Source organism: Festucalex cinctus, chromosome 7 (assembly GCF_051991245.1).
Source record: "Festucalex cinctus isolate MCC-2025b chromosome 7, RoL_Fcin_1.0, whole genome shotgun sequence".
NCBI classification, from domain to species: Eukaryota; Metazoa; Chordata; class Actinopteri; order Syngnathiformes; family Syngnathidae; genus Festucalex; species Festucalex cinctus.
The window spans coordinates 3,809,681-3,826,645 of record NC_135417.1 but is presented as its reverse complement, the minus strand read 5'-3'; the positions used below and the strand labels follow the sequence as shown (position 1 = coordinate 3,826,645).

Here is a 16,965-nt window from a genome sequence, read left to right as displayed (position 1 = left end):
TTTGCTATACTGCTTATCAGGTTCAGGGTCACCAGGTCTGGAGCCTTTCCCGGCTGTCTTCAGGCGAGAGGCAGGGTGCATCCTGGACTGATCTCCTGTCAGTCACACATGGAGACAGACTCATCACCCTCAATTTAGAGTCTTCCATTCGAAATAGTCGGAGCTATCCCTTAGTAAACCCACCCAAGGGAGAAAACAGGAAACGGCATAAAATCACCCCCATTTTGCAGCCCACTTACTGGTCTGATACCAACAATTCAATTTTTTTCCTCCGCTACCAAATTATCCAATCAACGCAAACTCACATTATCGCAATACAGTTATACCTTCCACATTCCCTGTTATCTGAAGGAACAGTTAAATTTTTTCCCTTGCCGATAAAGTGGGTAGAAAAGATTAAAGAAATCTTGTCTTGACAAGTTAGAAAAAAGGGAGAACAAACTTGAAAAGACTTAACAAAACCCATCGCTGAAAAAGAGAACTTCAAACAGAATCCGAACGTGCAGACGGTGAAGGAAAGATGCAAATGTACCACCTCGGGCTGGATGTCTGCCTCCATAGCTGACTGTCAATCTGTCTTTACATCTACCGCGACTTTCTTTTCCCTGTAAAAAAAAAAAAAAAGTGGCATTTATCCTGCATCATCATCATCATTGCAATCTTTGATTACCCTTGTGTTGTTGTCATGTCATGAAATGCCTCTCGTCATTCACACGCACTCCACATCCCCGTATCCGCTGACTTCCCATTGCCTGGCAACAATAGTGCGGGAAAAATCTTAAAATAGTACTTTTAAGATTGGATCAGATGTAACCACAATGAGGTTTGATCAGCGCTGATGTGTTTGTGTATCTGACGCTTTACTGGCGGACAAGCTGTCACAGTCGCCTGCTCTGCAAGTCCCCGTGGACTGATTATTATAGAGCTGTTATCTCTCTCTTGCACTAACGCACACACGCAGTGAATGTCTGCTGTACCGCAAATCACACCCGAATCTCCGTCATCACAACCACTTTAATTAGAACAGAGCACAAGTTTGTGTGCATGCGTTTGTCTGTGTGAGCGTCTTCTGTTCATGCTGTGATTTCCCACCCAGTGTTGACGGGAGGGAAAAAAAAAAATAAAATCCCAAAAAAGGGCCCATTATATGCGTGAAAATTATGTAATCCTAATTCCTCGCCGCACATTTTGAAAGGGAACTCTTGTCTGAGGTAATATGCAAGACGCAGCATATCACAGTTCTTTTCTTGCCCCCTTTTTCAGACGCCACGCTCCTTTTTCCCCGCCTTGTTCTCTCTTCTGTCTGACATCAGAAGCCAGAGCATAGGCTCGCATGTTGCGCTATGTGTGGGTAATTCCCACTGACAACGGTGTTAATGGATGACAATAGCAGAGAGGAGAGCGCCATATGTCTGAGCCTGGGGCGGCACGGAGAGTGGCAGAGCGCACAAAGGCGAACAAAGACAAGGGGGGTGGATGAATGAGAGAGAGGGAGAAAATACAGCGAAAGAAAGGAAGATAGAAGGCGGAAATATGAGGTAGGGGACAGGTGGAGTAGGAGTCAGGTGAAGCACCGGAAAACAGAGATAAACAAAGTGATAGAGGACTTATAATGACAGAAACGAAATGAACGGAAAGAACACAAAGAAAAGGATTAAAACCGACGATCACTTGTTTCCGTATTCTATCTTCCCTCTTCCTCCCTCTTCATCTGCATCCAAATATTATCAACGAGCACTTAGGGATCAGACCTGCTTCCTGATTTGAATCTTGCATTGTTATTACTATTGTGAAGGCAAAATAGCATTCACTTTTATTGCCACGTTTTTTTGTTTTTCAAAGTAAACTTTCTCAGTAGTTAAATGTAGGCTATTGTTTGTTTCGACTCTTTTGGTCTACTGGAATTGCTCACTATCTGCCAAACTGCTTCTTGTTGAGTTGAGTTCGCTGCCACCATCCAGCCATCATGCTGCAAATTTTTGCTTGCAAGTCAAACCAAAAAATTGGCCCTGAGATTGTCCGTTGGGGTCAAGTCAAGGCAACTTTATTGGGTATTGGAAATTGTATTAATATTTCTCTGTCAAACAGTCTAAATACAAAACAGTACAGTCACGCTAATATTATGTTAAAACAGTGAAAAATGTTTACATTGAAATTTAGCATGAATGATTAGTCAGGCTTGGGGATTTGACTCCCATTTCCTTTAAAAAAAAAACAATTTATTGTTATTTTTAATATATTGTTTTAAAGGGATTGGATGTTCTGAACTGCTGTCCTATTTTGTATAATAACGCTAAGAAGTTGCAGTAGCTGAGGTGTTTGTGGTGGAGCACAACTTCCCTTAGCTAACGATGTTGCGTTTTGCTAGCTGCGATGGATTTAATAACACCTCTGCTGTTTGGAACCAAATAATGTACTCCAAATAAGTTAACCAGTTAAACACTGTCCATTTGTGTCAAATGTATGAACATGTTAGCTGATAAGTTAGTATCAGTAGCAGCAACACAATTGCCAGCTAAAGCTAGCGGCTAATATTAGCCTTTGTCATAGATATTTTTACACAGTCTTCACAAAACTTGTCTTATACTTCTTTTTCAGCTTTCTGTTTGTCCTTGTGCTTCCATATTCTCTTTCTGACACACACACACACACTCACAAGTCGTATATCTTCATATATAAATTCAAATTCTGAAGTTAATGGTCCCATTGACATAAAGAGATAAGACGCAACATGTCAAATATGGGACAGGAACACATGAGAAAAGGAGAGGAACAGGAAGGGAAGGGAGAATAAGTTACAAAGGAAGGGGAGGGGCTATCTTATTGAAATGGAAATAGAACGAGCCAATTAAAATAAATTCACGAGGAGCTTGTTTGTATCTCCAGCTCTCATAGCTGATATATACAGCACATTATGACAAAATGAATATGTATAAACTGAACTTCTGAATTACCACTCATATTCTGAGTCTGAGAATGTCCTTTTGCTTCTCAGTCGCGACGAAAAGCCGTACAAATGTGTTTCCCCACTCCTAATGTTCAAAGTCCCCCCCATATGATAAGAATGACATTAACATAAGTTACATCAACAAGTGATAAAGCCAAGGCACATACTGCGCGATATTACTTGTTTTATTTTGAAGCTAAGCCTCACGGCGTGTTGCATAGTAACCTATGAACGGATATTGTGACGGCTGGCTTGGCGAGGCTGGCTCCCCGCTAACGGCTACATTCGCCGTAAAACGGTGGCCAAACAAGCTGTGACAGTCAGTCAAAATATGTCCTGACGCGAAAGCAGGCCGTGGTGCAAAAAAAAAGAAAAAAAAAAAGAGTGGCATTGGGCAACTTAACTAGAGAAAATTAAGCCAGCTGATTACAGCTGCAAGTCAGAGGTAGGCAATTAATTTTTAGAACGGGCCGTGCAACTCATTTGTGTGAAATGTGAGTTTAATGTCTTTCTATAAAAGAGTAAATTGTATTGTTTTAATAAGATGGCATTGTAGCCATGGTACAGAGCCTTGCAAAAGTATTAGCCCCCCTTGTTTTTTTTTTTTACCTTTTGCCAAATTTTAGGCTTCAGCCCTAAAGGTATAAAATTTGATTGTTTTGTGTTTCTTTGTTTTTAAAACAAATTTCTGGGATATTTTTAAACTTCTTTTTTTTTTTAAACAAATAACTCAAAAGTTGGTACTTATTTGAGAACCACACAAAAATTGGTATGGGCACCCATTCATATCTGTAAATATCCATCCATTGTCTGAACCGCTTGCTCCTCACAAGTGTCGCGGGGGGTGCTGGAACCTATCCCAGCTGGCTTCAGGCAGTAGGCGGGGTACACCCTGAGCTGGTTGCCAGCCAATCGCAGGGCACACAGAGACGAACAAGCACTCACACTCACAAGCATATCTGTAAATAAATAATGTTTATTTGACAAATTAAGTAAAATTTCCCTATTTTCGGAGGCTAATCTATTAAATCATATAAAAGAAACGGGCCCCTTAAATTTGAAAAAATAAATGCATGTTGAGTTTTTTTTTGTTTTTTGTTTTTTGTTTTGGTGGGGTGAATTGTCCAATTATTATTATTTCTCCTTTCTGTATTCAATTAAACATTTTCGACAAATCTCAGGGACCCAAATTGTTGAAATAAAAAGGATATATCTCAAAATGTATTTGTCTTAACATTTGATATGAAAAACAACATCTTTTGTTAGCTTATTTTTTATTTACTGTAAAACTAAAAGCAAGCCAACACCAAATTTTGTTTTTGATGTCATTTAAAAAACAAACACAGTTTCCCTTTTAAAGACAGAAAATTGTCGTACAATTGGATGTTAATGATAATTTTACAATGATTTACCAAACTGCTTGAAATGAAATGTTTGTGGAGGAGGCCGTGTCATTGCTGTTGAAACAGAAGGCGAGCAGGTTGCAGACAACACAAGCAGGCAAAGTGATTATACAGTATGTCTGTCTTCACTTCCAGGCCAGTTTGTGTTGCACTCGTCTCGCTTCCTCCTCCTATTTTTACATCAAAAGTGTCTCGCTGTGAAGCTGAATTATGTTCGCGTTCATCCCCGGAGGATTTCAACTTTTCAAAGTCTACCTGTAAGTGTTCCCAGACTACATTGGTCCAGCCCTAAAGTCATTGAAGCCTTCAGCCACTAGTTGGATGAGAGAACCCCCTGTTGCCCAAATCACCTCAGCCTTTCGCTAACGCACTGAAGGACAATGAATCTCCCAGGACCTCATTTGCTGTCATGCGATGCTCCGCTGCACCTTCACTCCAAGCGGGTGAAAACTGTAGCAGATATAACGAAGCTTCTCGGCGAACACCATCGTTGTTTCTCCACTGCTCACTCTCCTGTGTTTTCTCTTTCTGTCTCCTTTGAAAGCGCGAGGGTCGTGACTCCCAACGTGAGCCCGAAGCTTCGAGGAGGGGGAATCTCGTGAAGATCTCCACCCTCTAGATTCTGCCTTTGATTTTGTCATCTTCCCTGTGCCCTTTGGACTTGGGTGAGTGGATGACACGTTGCAGAGAGAGGGCGGTTCAAACGGCTTTGCCGTGTTCGTGTACATATACCCTGGAGCAGGACATGCTGCAACAGCCTCTCCTTCTAGTGACACATCACATGAACAGAGATGACTGTTTGGGGTATTAAGGGGGTACCTGAGTATTTGTGCGGTTTAGCATGATACGGATGTAAAATAAATAACGACATAAATACATAAATAAATGAGATAAATAAGTAAATAAATAAATAATTTTGATATTTGGGGACTTTTGGGGATTTTTTTTAATAATATTCCCTACTGACAACATAACTCCCATCATCTAATCATCTAATTTCATATACAGGACTGTCTCCGAAAATTTGAATATTGTGATAACGTCCTTTATTTTCTGATTGATTAATTCAATTAAATAAGCAAAAAGGCCATACATTCTGGATTCATTACAAATAAACTGAAATATTGCAAGCCTTTTATTATTTTAATATTGCTAATTATGGCTTACAGCTTAAGAAAACTCAAATATCCTATTTCAAAATATTAGAATATTTCCTCAGACCAAGTAAAAAAAAAGAAAAAAAAAAAAAGAAGCCACAATCAGCAATATTAAAACAATAAAAGGTTTGCAATATTTCAGTTGATTTGCAATGAATCCAGAATGTATGGCATTTTTGCTTATTTAATTGCATTACAGAAAATAAAGTACTTTATTACAGCATTCTAATTTTCTGAGACAGTCCTGTACATATATGATATAAAATATGAAAAGATTAATAGGGGTGTCATGGTATGCACAGTTTGGTTCACGTGGGTATACAATCCATCCATTCATTCCCCAAACCGCTAATCCTCACACCCTTATCAATCGCAGTGAGTACACAGCACTGGAACAAACCACAAAACATAAAACTGTTTAACATTTTTGTGTACATGGGAACAGATTTGATGAGTGCAAACTGCTAGCAGTACATTGTCCATGTTCTTTAATGTGTTTCTATATTTCCATGTGAGCCATTAGTGCTGACATTTACACCTATGGAGAATTTATAGTTTTTAATGAATCAAACTTGCATGTTTTTGCAATATGCGAGGAAGCCATTATATCTGCAGAAATTCCTCGTAAGCATGGAGAGAACATGCAAACTTGACACTGGAAGGCCAAATTGGTGACATGCTATGTTAACCACTCCGCTGCCTGCTAAATAAGTAATTAAATCAAATGAAATGTTCTTAAAATATAACACATTTTAGATCAACATCAAAAACTCTTCTTTAAGGAAAATGAAACAACTACAAAAGTAATAGTTTAGTGTGTACGACTTGGTGTCTGGTATGTGTGACCTGGAAGGGCACACACAAAGAATACACTCGTCGAGGATAAAGAATATATGTCTGTGAGTGTCTGTGAGTAGTGTTGAATTATATTACCTGTATGTGTACATATGTTGCTGGTTTGTGTCCGAATCAGTCGCTTAAAGCGTAATTACTGTAACACCGTCACTTCAGTGCTATTTTTTAGCCTGTCTATGGCATTTCCCAGTATGTGTTTGCATTAAGCTAATGAACTTTCAGGCAAAGTTATGTGATTGTTTTAAATGCACAATGTGTAATCATCTTTATGTTAATTTTGACAGTAAACTTCAACTGGAAGTAGGGCTTGGTTTAAAAAATTGATTAATCAAAATTGAATCAATTTTCCTATAAATAACCCGATATAGATTAATAAAAACCATGAATTGATACTTTCAATATGCCTTTTCCCAATAAATTTATGTGACTTGTCACGTCACACGAGATCTCGCTCACTATGTGAGAGTAGCATATCAAAACGAGATGGCGGAAACACAGAAATCAACAATTAGCTTGAATGCAGATGTCTGGACATTTTTTTTTTCCAATGCAAGATTTGCAACATGTAGTAGATGCTATATGTATATTAATTGATATTGGTTTCAGGAAAAAAAATGAAATCGAGTCAAATTGCACTCTTTTGAATCGAAATCAAATTGATTCAGGAAATTAGTATCGGTACCCAATCCTAAGAACATTAATTAAACAGCTTGAAACTTCTTTTTTGAAGAATTGTTCACTATCTGCTAAATTGCTGCCTGTTGTGAAATGGAAAAAGAAAAGTCTTACATTTTTGGAAATAGTGATGTACACTGTGATGTTGTAGACACGAAAAAAAAACAAAAAACAAAAAAACATGTTTTGACGTTTAACATTAAAACCCTGGAAATGGAAACGAGGATGTCATCACTTCAGCTTTGCAGAATATCTGTTTTCTCGACTTAGAGTGCTGATGCAAAGACAAGAAAGTGAGGCAGCTTTTGTACATTTCAGTCTCCCTTCTTCCATTGTACATGCAGCATACGCCAATGTCAATTTTTATCATGGGTAGTGTGTTGTTATTTTCTGTATTTAGCACAATATGGACATTGAATATCTTTTGTTATCTACACGACATTCACATTCAACTAGCTGAAGGAAGCATTAGGATTGGATGGCTTTGTTCCCTGAGGTTCTTGCTTGAAATGAACTGTAATCATTGCCCTGCTCGGGTCACTTCCTGCCTTAAGTGCGACTTTGCCTCGAGGTCAACAAGCGCGACCCTCATTATAAGCTTGCACTCGGCTACACTAACACTGCAATAAGCTGCAACTAATTGTTAATTGTGGCGCGCGAGTCATTTAGTAGAAATTCAACGGGTCATTATTTATATACAAACTCATTGACCACTTCATTAAATGCACTGGCGGAATCTAATTGCATTAGCCACAAGAGCTGTAACAAAAAGTCTGCATTCATAAACAGGATAATGCAGCAGATTTTTTTTTTAAACAACTCTTGTGATTGAAATTGGCTAATTATCGAAAAATGATTCCACATCTCATTTCAATTCATACAGTGTGTAGACGTCGTACAGGTTCTCACCATAGGCTGCAGATGCATACTGTACATTAAATGTAAAGTTAACTGTCTTCAATATGACTAACCAGGAAGGTGATTTTTTATGTATTTATTTTTTTGTTAGGGCTTCCAACGTGAGTCAGTCTGGAGAAAATAATGCAGCCATGAGACCTCTGCTCTCTGTCACAATCTCTGACAGCCTCTCAGATGAATGCTCGCTGCTCTCTGCAGCTGACTTTGTTGTTTTCCCAGGCAGCCATGTGCAACTAGGCTAATGAGTACATTTAGCGGGAAAATGCTGAGGTAACACTTTCATCATACTGTGTGTGCGTGCGCGTGTGTGTGCCATCGGTTTATTAAGGTCACTGTGAGCCACTGAAAGTTTGAGCCGAAAAAACTCATTAGAGACTCGCCCTGCCTCTTTCATCACACCTTTCTGCTCCCTCCCTGTCAAACTGGCCCCACCCCTCCTGTTTTTTTTCCATCCATCCATTCCACTGTTGCTTTCTTGCACACTTCTTTCCCATCCAAGTTTCTGACAGGAATAGAGATCCTGACGTCAGGCGTCCCAAAATGGGCGTTAGCGCAGCCATTTTGGCATGATTGAAAACGTATCTGCCACTTTCAGTAAACAGCACCACACTTGAACAATGATTGACAACTGTTGTGGACCAGCTGCAAAAACCTTCCTGGAAGAAGGACCTCAATTTAAGAACCACTCGTTGTGATAGCTAACGTAGATAGCATTGCTAAAAACAAAGACACAGCCACCTAGCATGGACACACAAGCTGTAGAACAAACTCCACATAGTATTATCACGGTTAGCTATGTTTCCGGTAATATCACACCGGCCTGTTGAGAGTTTTATTCAGCTATGTAAGTAGTTTCATTGCTGCAAGTGTTGTCCAACTTTGCTCCTTCGGATTTCAGTCGAAGGTTTTTAATCCAGGTCTGCCATCTTCTTTCGGTATTTTTGCTTTTTTAAATCACCTTTATGGGTTACTACATTTGGGCCGCGAAAGGAGCTTTTATATATATATTTTTTTCGATTAGGCCGGTTGGTACAGCCATAAACAGCACAAAACCTCGGCATTTTCTCAGCTCTTTCCTATGGGGAAATTACTTCCTGCCCCCCCCCCCCATCTGAGGTTGGGCATTTGTCGTGACGTCACATGAAACCCACCTATAACACTGCAAGACTTGCATGAAACTGCCAACTCCAATGGCACACATTGAGCACACATAAAGGGAAAATGCATCCGGATTGTACAAACTTGTGAAGACTTTGTATGAGCAGATTTGAAAGCACTTACCAGCAATACAGGGTGTGATTCCACGTTATAAGCGCCGCCATGTTCAGAAAAAAAAAAACCTTCCTAACACTTTATCGGCAATCCAATATGTCCACCAAAAAATGCGGAAGCACTCGCCGAAAGGTGGGCATCCGTCAATGATGGGCTGATGTAATGACGGTTTTTGCCAGCTCTGGGAAATGTCATGTTGATGGTAGCCGACTGACAAGTTCATTCATATTATAAAATAAAAACAAACTCATTCCTACACCCCACTCATGACCAGGACAATTGTCTACTTAGTTATGCATTCCACTTAAGGATATTTGCATTAATTTGATAGATATTTTTATGTCGGTTTGAAAAGATTACTGCATGTTTCTATTCTTGTTGTTAGTTAAAATAAAATTTCCATTTTTTTTCCCTTCTAAACAGATTGCCTTTTAAGCCACCTGGCCTTTTAGCCAGGCAAATTGTCAATTGACAAAATACATTTATAGTCTGCACCTACATTTCCTTGTCCACGTTTTACAACATTGACACTCACGCAAGGTTACGGCAACTCAAGCCTTGCATTGTCACACACATAGACCAAAATGTTAATGAAATACTTCACTTCGGTCTGACGACTCACAGAAAATAAGAGGCAGAAAGCAGATTTATCTTTGGGGAACAGAAACATTAAGGCAATGACTTTGCATTGAGCAAACTCTAGGATGAATTAGTCCTTGGAAGATGTGTTTGCAGATGTCTTACTGTGAGTGCTCTCTATCAATGTATAACATTTGGCCAATTATAAGCCTATTAATAGTGAAAAGAAAACATTCAGCACAAATACAGTACAATGTTTTTCATTAGACACGCAGAGGACAAAAGTGTGTCGCTGTTCTTCAGCTGTAGTGATAAAGACAAACAGCTTGTTTCTGCACTTTTTCCTGATGAGACTAATTATTTTGATTGTTAATTCACATTAGCTAGGACTGCTCATCAGTTGCATTTGTCCTGATGGGTTAGATCAAATGTAATATGTCCAATTTCACCCAATTTTAATTTGAAGGAAAAACAAACACTGAATGACCTTGTGACAACTTTGGGAGTTTAGGTATGAGACAAGACTCTTTCTTTATTAATTCCAGTACTATTAATACATATCACTGGCACACTAATTGGTGCCATTATTAGTAAAACTATGGGGGGAAAACAGTTTAGTAAAAGGGGGCATTTCTCCATCACACTTATCTATCAGTGGCTCCTACCCGCAACATGATTTATTAAGAAAGCAAAGCAATTACAAGGAAGTTTGTGCTCAGCAAACCATGAAAATACTGCATCCCATCATCACACAATGACAAATTTGCTGTTACCTGCAATGAACTTCCTCTTTTGGGAGCACCATTTTGGTGTCACTTTCTGTTATTGTCCAGAATTCTGAACCAAGCAGTTCAACTAGTAGAATAATGAAGCCGAAGAATTTGTAGTTCAACTAAAATAAAACATTTTTTTATCATCCTTTTTTTGACTAGATTATATGTTGTTCATTGTAATACCAGTGTTCACTTTGTTACCGTGTCTAAATTTGCTTCCCATAACCTAAATCATTGTCAAGCCCTGCCGCTATAAAACAACACAGATGGCCACCGTAGGGCTGATTCAGGTTTTCATCAGCAGCTTATAAAATCACAATCATTCTTCTATTAAAGTCAACGTTGCAGTCATTAAGTCTCTTGACGTGGCCATATATCATCATAATAAACGCGCCGCTGTTACAATATTTGAATATTTCAGCTTCCTGGTTAACTTTATTAAGACCACAAAGTTCATTACACCCACTGTGAAAAGTTATTTGGGCTAAAATGCGGATCAAGCACAATTTGTCCAATTTTCATCTTAAATATAAAATCATGGTTATAGTTGGCAAGGTTCAGAAACTAGACTTCCAAAAAAACAACAAAAAAGTTAAATCATCATTATCAACTGATGCCAAGGCGTAGCTTTTCTATTGATTAACATAATGAATCATTCCAATATTCAGAGTACCCTTCTGCAGCCCCGAGTGGCATCAGAGCAGAAGCTACACATCGGCAATAAATGTATTTAAACTCCAGCTAATGTTGTTACTGTACTTCCATCTGTGGGTTTTCAAACCTCATGTGTGATGGAAGACAGAAATACATACTTCATAAAAATGTTAGCGCTGCTTTCAACTCGAGCTGCAGATTGCTTCAGAGCCCCCCTTCTCAAAACCCCCTCCCCATTATCCCCACACAAGTGCTGTTTTAATCAGCTTTGTTCCCAGATGGAAGAACAAAAAAAGGATGTTGGGGATTAACAATAACGATGGAATAATTTTGCAACTGGTTTGTGTGTGTCTTGCAAAGAGCATACCTACTGTGTAAATTTAAATGTAAGTTGTTTGTGCTTGTCTTCTTTCTGTAATAATGGCGGGAAGGGCAATGTCACGCATGCATACGAGCACCCTCCTCATATGCATACACACAGCTGTAATGTTACACATGAAGGGTGTCAGTAATGGGATTCTTCTCAGGCTCATGTGACCATGCTGCACTAGGTTAAGGTCATTGTTAGCATGTCTGGAGAGAGAGGCTGAATTTGGATGTCGGGGCTTCCAGGGATTAACATAAAGAGTGCTGCTATCTTTTTTTTGTGTTGTTGTTTATAATTCATATGAAATTTTTTGTGAATGCTGCACAATGGACTAGTTAAGAAAATGAAAGGTAGCAAGAAGCCACTTGGAATTTAATTTGTTTCATATTTATGGCTTAAAACAGGGATGGGCGACTCCGGTCCTCGAGAGCCGCTATCCTGCATGTTTTAGATGTTTCCCTCCTGCAACACACCTGACTCAAATGATCAGCTCATTTGACAATTCAATGACCATTTGAATCAGGTGTGTTGAAGTGCGTTGCCATTGCTATGTTGCATGTGACCTCAGTTTAACAAGAATCAAAGAAACTTTGTGCGTGCTTTGCTTTAATTTTGCAATAATGCAGAATGTTAAAAATGGGATCACAATTTTTGTGAAAATAAATTCTTACCATGCAGATCATGGTGATCCACAAATGTTGAATACAGTCAGCAGGACTTATTATGACATAATAACCTTGACAGAAATTACTTTATTGTGTCCACAGTTAAGAATGTTATGAATAGTTCTCCCAAAACTTCCCGCCCTCGTTAATTAAAATTTTATGAGAGTGATAGTTTGACCTTGGAGCCGAAGACTTCTATTTTCATTATTTCCTATGGGGGGGGGATGTTACTGCATTTGAGCAAATCTTCGCATCCCCTTACAGATTGTGCTCGACCTTCGAGGTTTCTCTGTAACTGATCCAATTATTAATTGGTCCTCACAAGGGGTCATCCATTTTGTTTTTCCATCACTTTGTGTTCCTTTTACCCTTCAAAGAACTCATGTTACAAATTACGAGCGTACTTCTCTGCTCTCGTTTTTCTTCCTACGTTTGCTTTTCTCTAATGGGATGATGTCAGATCTTCATGATTTTCTTTCTGGTAGATGCAATGTTGTTTTTTCTATTTGTCATCGTATGTATATACATAATGTATATTGTTCTTATTTCCATCGGAAAAAAAATGTTTCGACTCCCAGTGGATTAACACTTTAAAACCTCAGCTCTTTCATTTTTTAAAAGGTTCCCCCCCCAAAGTGTTTAAGTCAGGCTCACCTCTCATGCTGTCCTTTCCCACCTCTCCATCCCTAATGTAAACGAGTAAAGGGTCTGTAAATGTGTACTTAGAGACTCTATGACTTCCTTTCAACAAAAATAGAGCCGATAAAGTGTTTGTTTAAGGTCAAAAAGGCCCTCTTCCTTTTCTCCCTCCCCAATTTCCCCTCTGTTTCCTCCCCTCTCACCCGCTTCGAAAAGGACTGTTTTCTGCCTGTCCAGCAGTTTACTGAGAAGCATCGTTTTACACCCTGGAGAGACCCTTTTCTCAGTATGTGTTCGTCTTGTACAAGTGGCCGCATGATTCATGTTCACGCTCGCGTTTGTGTGTATGTGTGTGTGGCAGAGTATTTATTAACGGCCATTTGCTTCCTTTGCCAGTGTGTTTGCGTTCATGCGTGCGTGCTGTTCCCCTGTTGTGACAGTGCTGAAATCCAAGCTGACATCCCCCTCTCCGTGCAACAGCATATGCCCCTCAGCAAGACCACTGGGAGACTACAGAGCCAGCGAGAACAAGGGTGTGGGGGGGTGGTGTGTTGGAGGGCAGGAATAGAGAGTTTGAGGAGGGGGGAATAATGGGTAATTGGTTGAAATAAGAAGAGGAGAATGAGAGGGAGCGGCGAGAAGCCAGCAGAGAATGCGCGAGAGAGAAAGCACCCCCGCCGCGTTGCTGTTCAGTCCCGCTAGCGTTGGCATGTGTTAAATGTAAAGCTGCTGGCTGACTCACCACGCTCCCAGATCGTATTCCGCACTCGACTGCTCTTGTCTGACAGGGAGGCAGCACAGTCCCACGCGCTGATGGAAGCCCCTTCTAATGATCATCTCCCTTTCTTTCTCCTGCTCCTTACATACTTTGGCACCACGGGGTCACAGTGCTGGAGCAGTATCATGCTGAAGTGAACTTTACATAAAAAGCTCACAAAACATGGATAATCCAGAATTGTACGCAGCAAAGTGCAGAGCTGCACCAAGAGGATCCAACTTCGGCTCATAATGTGGCTCATTTGGGCATACTCCTGATGAGACGATAGATGGCCTCCTGCATGGAACTTCTCCATCCATATACTGTATTGGAAATGAAATTTTTGCTCTGTCTTTGATGAACACTTGGGCCGTGGGTCCACTGCCACTGTTTAACTCCTAAAACATCAAGAATTATGGTAAGGGTGTCAGGCGATTAAAATTTGTAATAGTAATTAATCGCATGACTTCAATAGTTAACTCACGATTAATCGCAAATTTTACATCTGTTCTAAATGTACAATAAAATATTATATTCATAAGAGTACGAAAAATAGTTTTGATACTCTTGTTAAAGGCCCAGTCTGCCGGTTTCACTCAGGAAAATGCACTTTTTAAATACAGGATTTAAACAAACAAAAACTACTTCTCAATTTACAGATCTGGGCTTCTCTTAATTTCTGGTGGTGATTTTGTCCTAAACAAAATTGGCCCAAAGCCAAGGTAGGGAGGAGTAATTGATTTCCATATCGCCGGCGTCTGGTAGAATCCTTGTACTTCCAAAATAATCATTTTTGAGTATTGCCTCTCGTGTCGACCTGTTTTCTGTCTCATTTGCACAATTGCAAGCAAAATAGATTGTTATTGCTTCCTAACGGGATAGAATATCCTCAAAGTGTTGGAGTAGCTAATACTGTTATGATTCTGCTTTCCCTTTATAAACAAATAACTGTTCAAACTGGTTCGTCCTGCATATACGGTCATCAGCTTGTTCCCCAGAATCTACCGTCAGTCCTGATGGAATGCCCAGTGGGGAAAAAAAACAGAAACCTTGGGTTAATTTAGTTGGCTAGTAAAAGCCCCATTGTGATGATGCAACGTATGCTAATTTGTACTATAAAACATAAATGCACGGAAATAATGACGAGATATTTCTGTCGCAGATGGAGACAGAGGTAGTTTTCTTTTCTTGTGAGCTGACCAAAGCATTCTGGACCAGAAAAGCCAATTAGAATAAAGATTGAACCATAGGCAGATAACCAGTCTAGACAGCTAAAAGCACTGCAAGGCCGCAGAATTAATAGCAACGGGATTGCTTGTTTGAATACCATGATGCAATCTTGCTTCTCAAAAGAAGTATTAGAAAAAAAAAAGAAGAAGAACGAGGAAGGGGGAACTTTTAAGCTCAGATGAGTAAAGTCTGACAAGAAAAATGTCCTTATATTCTTATTTTTAAAAATTACAGTTTTTCTAACACACGAAGATGGGATGGATTAAGCAGTTTAAAGTGATATGCCGACCATACATTCATTTCGTATATGGGTGGTTTTACTGTTAGATGTCATCTTATCCAATTTGGAAATTCGTGTGCAGCAACAAGCATGACAAAATTAGACAGAACTCAAACTGGACTTTTTCCCCACTGTCATGATCATTATTGCCTCAACATAAACTTTACCAAAATGCATAAACATTTGTAAATATATTATGAATATATATTTCAAATCCAAGCTTTAAGTTTTATCCTCTGAGATAATCCACCTGGTGAAGCAGCCCCTAATTGTTCTGCTGCCAAAATTTTGACTACTTCATCTGCACTGAACAAAGCAAACACCACTGGATTACGTTGTAAACTAGCTGGTTGATCGTCTGGGCCACATTGAAGGGGAAACTTGCAGTTTAAGTTTCAAATGTATCTTTTGTGACGCCAGTCCTGGAACTTTTCTGACAGGTTTTATGTTATGTTATTCATCACCATTAACCTTTTAAAATCTTTCATTCTGTGTCTGTCTAAAATTATTTGTTTTTTGTAGTTCTGCTGTTTTGGTTAACAACAGAGTTTGCAACAGAGTTGGGTTAGAATGAACAATGTAAATTACATGACATTTAGATTATTTAAGTGGGGTGTTTATTAGTCACAAGTTGATTATGAACCTGGTGACTAAATGGGGAAGTCATCTTTGAGAGAAATGGCCATTATTTGAGGAAAGAAGAAATTTCTACTTATGACAGCATAAGCTGCGGGGGCTCACTTCTCTTGGACATGTTTTGTGGATCAAAACAAACATACTGTATTTTAGAAGAAAATAATAAAAAGGTAGTGATCTGTGATGGGGGTTGGGATTGTCTTCACAGAGGTTTAAATTCAAGGAAAAATGGTTTTATATCTTTCCCTCAATTCCCAATGTGGGCTTATACATGAAAAACACGAGGTACAATGCATTCCTGCTGTTTTGAGTCTCGCTTTGAACAAACGGTTTACCATGTGCAGATGTATGTCAGGTGAAGTGTGGCTTGTTGGGTGTTTGTGGGTAAGCATTCATTGTACCATTTTTTCATATGCAAGTAGAGCTCTTCTGCTTTTCTGTGTGTGGGTTAATCATGGATTTGTTTGCCTTGTTGTTTTTCATCGAATAATTAGATACCTTCAGAATTAACATGAATGTTTCTACAGTAATATCCATGGTCTTAACAACAAAGGTGATTGGATAAAAGAGCAAAGGAGAGAGAGAGAGGAGTCAAGGGGCGCTGCTTTTCTGTGTACGTACTGTAATGTCATGTGCAAGAGCGCATGAAGGTGATTCAGTAGCATTATAATATACTGCAGCCTTGGATGGGATGCATTTAACGTGTGCGCCTAAGTACATCACATGTTAATTAGACTAAAAAGGAATTGTTTTCTTGTCATTTGATAGCAGTATGCAATGGTTACAAAAACAGGCAGCAAGTTGGAGAAGACCAATGTAATTGTGCTTTACAAAAGATTAAACATTGTTTTTAGGTCGCCGCTTCGACCTTCGGCTTTCTGCTTCCTCCTCTTCCCGCATTCCCGTCTCCTCCGGCTGCCTCCTTTTATTTGTTTCAGCACTTTTCAAGAGCTTTTCACAGCGGGACCTGCTGATCACAGACCTCCGTGTAAAATGGTTTCACTTGCATCAGTAAAATGTCATGCACACTGTGTCGTGAGAATGAAAGAATTCTGTGCAGTCGTCACGCGGCATGATTGATGACAACTGCGAATAATAGTTGTGCGATACATTAATTATTATGCAAGTACGCATCCATCCATTATTCCTAACTGCTTA

At 39.3% G+C, this 16,965-nt stretch overlaps 2 long non-coding RNA genes across 2 annotated transcripts in view; one reads left to right on the top strand and one right to left on the bottom strand.

The window, feature by feature from the left end:
• LOC144022755 (uncharacterized) overlaps positions 1–5,194 on the top strand; it is a 35,817-nt gene extending 30,623 nt beyond the window's left edge. The window contains exon 4 of the long non-coding RNA XR_013284393.1: positions 4,895–5,194. This is a non-coding gene — a long non-coding RNA (uncharacterized LOC144022755). The remainder of the gene's footprint in view (positions 1–4,894) is intronic.
• On the bottom strand, positions 477–13,703 carry LOC144022756 (uncharacterized). Its single transcript, XR_013284394.1, has 3 exons — positions 13,647–13,703; positions 671–752; positions 477–605 (listed from the first exon to the last, which is right to left on the bottom strand). It is a non-coding gene; the product is annotated as an uncharacterized LOC144022756 (long non-coding RNA).
• Positions 13,704–16,965: the final 3,262 nt, after the last annotated feature.